This window comes from Cervus elaphus, chromosome 31 (genome assembly GCF_910594005.1).
Source record: "Cervus elaphus chromosome 31, mCerEla1.1, whole genome shotgun sequence".
Lineage (NCBI taxonomy): Eukaryota > Metazoa > Chordata > Mammalia > Artiodactyla > Cervidae > Cervus > Cervus elaphus.
This window is the reverse complement of record NC_057845.1, coordinates 12,912,420-12,919,575: the sequence shown is the minus strand read 5'-3', so window position 1 is coordinate 12,919,575 and position 7,156 is coordinate 12,912,420. Positions and strand designations below refer to the sequence as shown.

Here is a 7,156-nt window from a genome sequence, read left to right as displayed (position 1 = left end):
GATTCATATCAATGTATGACAAAACCCACTGGAAAAAATAAAAAAATAATAAAAAAAAATAAAATAAAATAAAATAATAAAACATATAAAAGCACAACTAATATACCATTTATATATGTATATATAACTCTATACTATATATATACACATATATAGTGTGTATATATGTGTGTCTGTATAAAATTTATTTTCTCCTATGTTCATGGCAATATATAAAATTCCTAGTAAATTGATTACAAGTTAACTTGACTTTCTGGTCCATTTTTATTTGCTTTAGCTCAAATAGCTAGTCTAGCCAAACAGAAAATGCTCCAAACTCAACTACTTTTGGTGCCATTTATTCCAATTAGATATGTTCTGTCTAAATATGCTTGCTCTTTATAGGAAGTATGCTCTGATTTAGAATGTTTTTATGCCACACAAGCTAAAGGCCACTTACACTTAAATCTATTTTTAAGAGTTTTATTGAGATATAATTCACATGCCATGCAATTCATCCATTTAAGGTATACTGTTCAATGGTTTTCAGTGTATTAACATAACTGCATAACCATCACCCCAATTACAATCAATTTATTCTCCATTCCCTTCAATCCCTTTTGGCCCTAGGTAACCAGTAATCTACTATGTGTCTCTAAAAATTTGCTTATTCTGCTTATTTCATATAAATAAAATCAGACAACATATGGTCTTTTGTGATGAGTTTCTTTCCACTAAGCTTAATGTTTTCAAGGTCCATTTGTATGTATCACTACTTAATTTCTTTTAATTGCTAAATAATATTCCATAATATAGGTATACCATACCACATTTTCTTAAGAAAGTGAACATGACATTTGGGTTGTTGTTTCAATTTTTTGGCTTTTAGGAATAATATTGCTGTGAGTATTCAGATGCAAGTTTTTGCATGTGCATGTTTTTATTTCTTTTGGCATATGCCTATGAGTGGAATTGATGGCTCATACTACAACTTCATATTTAACAGTCTGATGATTTTCTAAACTGCTTTCCAAAGAGATTGTGCCATTTTACATTCCTACTAGCAGTGTATGCAGGCTGTGGTTTCTCCACATTCTCACCAACAGCTATAATCTGTCATTTTGTTGCAGCCATCCTACTAGGTATGAAGAATTATCTTATTGTGCTTTTTCATTTTTTGCACTTCTCTGATGAATTATTTAACTTATATGCAGAGTACATCATGAGAAACACTGGGCTGGAGCAAGCACAAGCTGGAATCAAGATTGCTGGGAGAAATATCAATAACCTCAGATATGCAGATGACACCACCCTTATGGCAGAAAGTGAAGAAGAACTGAAGAGCCTTTTGATGAAAGTGAAAGAGGAGAGTGAAAAACTTGGCTTAGAGCTCAACATTCAGAAAACTAAGATCATGGCATCTGGTCCCATCATAGATTTAAGGGACTAGATCTGATAGACAGTGCCCGATGAACTATGGATGGAGGTTTGTGAAATTGTACAGGAGGCAGGGAGCAAGATCATCCCCAAGAAAAAGAAATGCAAAAAAGCAAAATGGCTGTCCGAGGAGGCCTTACAAATAGCTGTGAAAAGAAGGGAAGTGAAAAGCAAAAGAGAAAAGGAAAGATATACCCATCTGAATGCAGAGTTCCAAAGAATAGCAAGGAGAGATAAGAAAGCCTTCCTCAGCGATCAATGCAAAGAAATAGAGGAAAACAATAGAATGGGAAAGACTAGAGATCTCTTCAAGAAAATTAGAGATACCAAGGGAATATTTCGTGAAAAGATGGGCTTAATAAAAGACAGAAATGGTATGAACCTAAGAGAAGCAGAAGATATTAAGAAGAGGTGGCAAGAATACACAGAAGAACCATACAAAAAAAGATCTTCGTGACCCAGATAATCACGAAGATGTGATCACTCATACTCACCTAGAACCAGACATCCTGGAATGTGAAGTCAGGTGGGCCTTAAGGAGCATCACTACGAACAAAGCTAGTGGAGGTGATGGAATTCCAGTTGAGTTATTTCAAATCCTGAAGGACGATGCTGTGAAAGTGCTGCACTCAATTGCCAGCAAATTTGGAAAACGCAGCAGTGGCCACAAGACTGGAAAAAGTCAGTTTTCATGCCAATCCCAAATAAAGGTAATGCTGAAAAATGCTCAATACCGCACAATTGCACTCATCTCACAGGCTAGTAAAGTAATACTCAAAATTCTGTAAGCCAGGCTTCAGCAATATGTGAGCCGTGAACTTCCAGATGTTCAAGCTGGTTTAAAAAAGGCAGAGGAACCAGAGATCAAATTGCAAACATCCACTGGATAATCAAAAAAGTAAGAGTGTGCCAGAAAAACATCTATTTCTGCTTTATTGACTATGTCAAAGTCTTTGTGTGGATCACAATAAACTGTGGAAAATTCTGAAAGAGACGGGAATACCAGACCACCTGACCTGCCTCTTGAGAAACCTGTATGCAGGTCAGGAAGCAACAGTTAGAACTGGACATGGAACAGACTGGTTCCAAATAGGAAAAGGAGTATGTCAAGGCTGTATATTGTCACCCTGCTTATTTAACTTACATGCAGAGTACATCATGATAAATGCTGGGCTGGAGGAAGCACAAGCTGGAATCAAATTGCTGGGAGAAATATCAACAACCTCAGATATGCAGATGACACCACCTTTATGGCAGAAATTGAAGAAGAATTAAGAGCCTCTTGATGAAAGTGAAAGAGGAGAGTGAAAAAGTTGGTTTAAAGCTCAACATTCAGAAAACTAGGATCATAGCATCTGGTCCCATCACTTCAGGGCAGATAGATGGGGAAACAGTGGAAACAGTGGCAGACTTTATTTTTCTGGGCTCCAAAATCACTGCGAATGGTGATTGCAGCCATGAAATTAAAAGATGCTGGCTCCTTGGAAGAAAAGTTATGACCAACCTAGACAGCATTTTTTTTTCATTTCCTTTTATTAGTTGGAGGCTAACTACTTTACAATATTGTAGTGGGTTTTGTCATACATTGGCATGAATCAGCCATGGATTTATATGTATTCCCCATTCCGATCCCCCCTCCCACCTCTCTCTCTACCGGATCCCTCTGGGTCTTCCCAGTGCACCAGGCCCAAGCACTTGTCTCTTGCATCCAACCTGGGCTGGTGATCTGTTCCACCATAGATAATATACATGTTTCGATGTTGTTCTCTCTAAACATCCCACCCTCGCCTTCTCCCACAGAGTCCAAAAGTCTGTTCTGTACATCTGTGTCTCTTTTCTGTTTTGCATATAGGGTTATCATTACCATCTTTCTAAATTCCATATATATGTATTAGTATACTGTAATGTTCTTTATCTTTCTGGCTTACTTCACTCTGTATAATGGGCTCCAGTTTCATCCATCTCATTAGAACTGATTCAAATGAATTCTTTGTAATGGCTGAGTAATATTCCATGGTGTATATGTACCACAGCTTCCTTATCCATTCGTCTGCTGATGGACATCTAGGTTGCTTCCAAGTCCTGGCTATTATAAACAGGGCTGCGATGAACATTGGGGTGCATGTGTCTCTTTCAGATCTGGTTTCCTCGGTGTGTATGCCCAGGAGTGGGATTGCTGGGTCATGTGGAAGTTCTATTTCCAGTTTTTTAAGGAATCTCCACACTGTTCTCCATAGTGGCTGTACTAGTTTGCATTCCCACCAACAGTGTAAGAGGGTTCCCTTTTCTCCACACCCTCTCCAGCATTTATTGCTTGTAGACTTTTGGATAGCAGCCATCCTGACTGGCGTGTAATGGTACCTCATTGTGGTTTTGATTTGCATTTCTCTAATAATGAGTGATGTTGAGCATCTTTTCATGTGTTTGTTAGCCATCTGTATGTCTTCTTTGGAGAAATGTCTGTTTAGTTCTTTGGCCCATTTTTTGATTGGGTCATTTATTTTTCTGGAATTGAGCTGCAGGAGTTGCTTGTATATTTTTGAGATTAATCCTTTGTCTGTTGCTTCATTTGCTATTATTTTCTCCCAATCTGAGGGCTGTCTTTTCACCTTGCTTATAGTTTCCTTTGTAGTGCAAAAGCTTTTAAGTTTCATTAGGTCCCATTTGTTTAGTTTTGCTTTTATTTCCAATATTCTGGGAGGTGGGTCATAGAGGATCTTGCTGTGATTTATGTCGGAGAGTGTTTTGCCTATGTTCTCCTCTAGGAGTTTTATAGTTTCTGGTCTTACATTTAGATCTTTAATCCATTTTGAGTTTATTTTTGTGTATGGTGTTAGAAAGTGTTCTAGTTTCATTCTTTTACAAGTGGTTGACCAGTTATCCCAGCACCACTTGTTAAAGAGGTTGTCTTTTTTCCATTATATATCCTTGCCTCCTTTGTCAAAGATAAGGTGTTCATAGGTTTGTGGATTTATCTCTGGGCTTTCTATTCTGTTCCATTGATCTATATTTCTGTCTTTGTGCCAGTACCATACTGTCTTGATGACTGTGGCTTTGTAATAGACCCTGAAGTCAGGCAAGTTGATTCCTCCAGTTCCATTCTTCCTTCTCAAGATTGCTTTGGCTATTAGAGGTTTTTTGTATTTCCATACAAATTGTGAAATTCTTTGGTCTAGTTCTGTGAAAAATACCTTTGGTAGCTTGATAGGGATTGCATTGAATCTATAGATTGCTTTGGGTAGTATAGTCATTTTGACAATATTGAGCTGTGGCCAAAACTTCCAAAACTATGCTGAATAGTAGTTGTGAGAGTGGGCACTCTTGTCTTGTTTCTGATTTTAGGGGAAATGCTTTCAATTTTTCACCATTGAGGGTAATGCTTGCTGTGGGTGTGTCATATATAGCTTTTATTATGTTGAGGTATGTTCCTTCTATTCCTGCTTTCTGGATAGTTTTAATCATAAAAGGATGTTGAATTTTGTCAAAGGCTTTTTCTGCATCTATCGAGATAATCATATGATTTTTATCTTTCAGTTTGTTAATGTGGTGTATTACATTGATTGATTTGTGGATATTATAGAATCCTTGCATTCCTGGGATAAAGCCCACTTGGTCATGATGTATGATCTTTTTAATATGTTGTGGGATTCTGTTTGCTAGAATTTTGTTAAGGATTTTTGCATCTATGTTCATCAGTGATATTAGCCTGTAGTTTTCTTTTTTCGTGGCATCTTTGTCTAGTTTTGGAATTAGTTGATGGTGGCCTCATAGAATGAGTTTGGAAGTTTCCCTTCTTCTGCAATTTTCTGGAAGAGTAAGATAGGTGTTAGCTCTTCTCTAAATTTTTGGTAGAATTGAGCTGTGAAGCCATCTGGTCCTGGGCTCTTGTTTGCTGGAAGATTTCTGATTATGGTTTCGATTTCCATGCTTGTGATGGGTCCGTTAAGATCTTCTATTTCTTCCTGGTTCAGTTTTGGAAAGTTATACTTTTCTAAGAATTTGTCCATTTCTTCCAAGTTGTCCATTTTATTGGCATATAGCTGCTGGTAGTAGTCTCTTATGATCCTTTGTATTTCACTGTTGTCTGTTGTGATCTCTCCATGTTCATTTCTAATTTTGTTGATTTGGTTCTTCTCCCTTTGTTTCTTAATGAGTCTTGCTAATGGTTTGTCAATTTTGTTTATTTTTTCAAAAAACCAGCTTTTAGCTTTGTTGATTTTTGCTATGGTCTCTTTAGTTTCTTTTGCATTTATTTCTGCCCTAATTTTAAAGATTTCTTTCCTTCTACTAACCCTGGGGTTCTTCATTTCTTCCTTGTCTAGTTGCTTTAGGTGTAGAGTTAGGTTATTTATTAGACTTTTTTCTTGTTTCTTGATGTAAGCCTGTAATGCTATGAACCTTTCCCTTAGCACTGCTTTTACAGTGTCCCATAGGTTTTGGGTTGTTGAGTTTTCATTTTCATTCATTTCTATGCATATTTTGATTTCTTTTTTGATTTCTTCTATGATTTGTTGGTTATTCAGAAGCGTGTTATTTAGCCTCCATATGTTTGAATTTTTAACAATTTTTTTCCTGTAATTGAGATCTAATCTTACTGCACTGTGGTCAGAAAAGATGACTGGACTGATTTCAATTTTTTTGAATTTACCAAGGCAAGATTTATGGCCCAGGATGTGATTTATTCTGGAGAAGGTTCCATGTGCACTTGAGGAAAAGGTGAAATTGATTGTTTTGGGGTGAAATGTCCTATAGATATCAATTAGGTCTAGCTGATCCATTGTGTCACTTAAAGTTTATGTTTCCTTGTTAATTTTCTGTTTAGTTGATCTGTCCATAGTTGTGAGTGGGGTATTAAAGTCTCCCACTATTATTGTGTTACTATTAATTTCCTCTTTCATACTCATTAGCATTTTCCTTACATATTGCGGTGCTCCTATGTTGGGTGCATATATATTTATAATTGTTATATCTTCTTCTTGGATTGATCCTTTGATCATTATGTAGTGTCCTTTTTTGTCTCTTTTCACAGCCTTTATTTTAAAGTCTATTTTATCTGATATGAGTATTGTGACTCCTGCTTTCTTTTAGTCTCCGTTTGCATGATATTTTTTTTTTCCAGCCCTTCATTTTCAGTCTGTATGTGTCTCTTGTTTTGAGGTGGGTCTCTTGTAGACAGCATATATGGGGGTCTTGTTTTTGTATCCATTCAGCCAATCTTTGTCTTTTGGTTGGGGCATTCAACCCATTTACATTTAATGTAATTATTGATAGGTATGGTCCCGTTGCCATTTACTTTGTTGTTTTGGGTTCACATTTATACAACCTTTCTGTGTTTTCTGTCTAGAGAAGATTCTTTAGCATTTGTTGAAGAGCTGGTTTGGTGGTGCTGAATTCTCTCAGCTTTTGCTTGTCTGTAAAAAATATGGAATGCTTCACGAATTTGGGTGTCATCCTTGCGCAGGGGCCATGCTAATCTTCTCTATATCATTCCAATTTTTTAGTATATGTGCTGCTGAAGTAAGCACCACAGTGTACTTTGAAACACAAATTTTTTTTTAAAATCCAATTGTTTCTCTTTCCGCCTATTTTTTGCACTTCTTATGTCATATTTAAGAAACAACTAATTCAAAATTGCAACAATTTATGCCTATGCTTTCTCCTAAGAGTTTAATAGTTTTAGTTCTTACACCTAGCTCTTTGATCCATTTTTATTTAAATTACATATATGATATCAAATAGG

The 7,156-nt window shown here is 36.4% G+C and overlaps 1 non-coding gene across 1 annotated transcript; it reads right to left on the bottom strand.

Moving 5' to 3' along the window:
• Positions 1-6,832: 6,832 nt before the first annotated feature.
• LOC122687641 lies at positions 6,833-6,941 on the bottom strand. Its single transcript, XR_006339206.1, has one exon. It is a non-coding gene; the product is annotated as a U6 spliceosomal RNA (small nuclear RNA).
• Between the last annotated feature and the right edge of the window lie 215 nt (positions 6,942-7,156).